The following is a 1,571-nucleotide window of genomic DNA, read 5'->3' on the forward strand; positions in this document are numbered from 1 at the left end:
TGGGCTTCATGTTTCCTCTTCTCCACACTCAACTTGGGAGGCCAGAGAAGTGTAGTGCTAAAGAAAATTCCTCAAGGAAAGATTACTTGTCAGGCAAAACCAAAAGATGCTCACAACACAAAATTATAGAATGTCAGAGCTGAAAGGAACCTCAGAACTCATCCATTCTATCCCCTCTTACAGAGGAGAAACCATACACCATAGAAGATGTTAGAGGCCATGGGAAAGGTAGAGTGGTATAGGCATTCAAAAGACGGACAAGTACATGTCCGGTTGAAGATATCAGGGCTTAACGAAAGTAGGTGGATTTGACCTGGGACTTCACACGCAGTCAGTGTAATGTGCTTGTCTTTTGCTGACTTCAGAATTACTTTTCTGCTCATACTTTGCTTATCTCAAGTTATATCACCCATAACTTCCTTGGCTTTTTGAGTTTTTATTTAACTGGTCTTGATTTTTCTTCCAAGTTCCCTCCATTTGGATTTGGTGCTCTGGTTCTCTGCTTGACCTGGTTACCTGTTTGGACTTGGTCCAGTTCTCTGTCTAGCAGGATGTCTGGGCTGGGAAAGACCGAAGTCTCAACTGTGGGATTTGGTGACTCCCCTGGAAGTCTTCTGTGTATACAGAGAAGAACAAGGGTCACAGATAAATGTCTTCAGTTAGGTAACACATGTCTGAAGGCTGGTTATTAATACACAAGTGGTACTTCTGGGAGTTAAATTCTCATTGAAAAACCAAAGCATTGAAAAACAAGCCTACGTGCTGCCCAAACAAAACGATCTGTAAGCTAGTGGTTGTTCTTGCTGTCAAACTTTGTGACCCCTGGATTAGACAAAAACCACTGAGCTGTCCTGACATGTTTGGGAAAACCCAACAAGTCCTCATAACTTCAACTACCTGGGGTCCAGGAGTTCCATGGTAAAGAATTTGTACCCTGCCCACAACTGGGGTACAGACTTTTTTAAGGATCTAGTGGGAGGGACACTCAGTAGAAACCAGATTGCTGAAAACTCTGAGAGAAAATCATCAGAAGGGAGGAATGGGTCTGAAGTTGGTTACAATAGGACCCCTTCCTCACGCCATCCTGTGGCATTCCTCTACCTCCGGGATCCCCCAGCAGTAAAAGCTAAAGAGCCGCGTCATTAAGCTCATACGTCACCCGGCTGGCGGGGACGGGTGTGTATCACAGCTTCCCACAAGCTGATTCTCTCTTCCCCTCGGAATCCATCACCGACTTTCCATCGGTCCAGGATGTTAGAGAGCCGCCAAGCAGCTCCTGGTTCGTTTATCTATACCCATCCCATCCTTTCTGCGCCTCAGGGCCACCTCCTCCCCGAAGCTGTCCCTAAGCGCCCGCACAGCAGCACCTGCTCCGGCCGGGTCAAACTGCTGGGCTGTCCAGACGCGAACATAAAGAGAGAAAAACTGCGGGACCGCCTCTCAGGGAGCGGCGCGCCACGAACGCTTCAGGGCGCGCAGCGCCCAATGAATGAACGAATGCATGACTACGGACGCCGCATGACTCCGCGCGAAGAAAGGGCGCCTCCGGGGCAGCAGCCCCTCGCGCCCGC

The sequence above is a fragment of the Nycticebus coucang genome, chromosome 4 (genome assembly GCF_027406575.1).
Source record: "Nycticebus coucang isolate mNycCou1 chromosome 4, mNycCou1.pri, whole genome shotgun sequence".
NCBI classification, from domain to species: domain Eukaryota; kingdom Metazoa; phylum Chordata; class Mammalia; order Primates; family Lorisidae; genus Nycticebus; species Nycticebus coucang.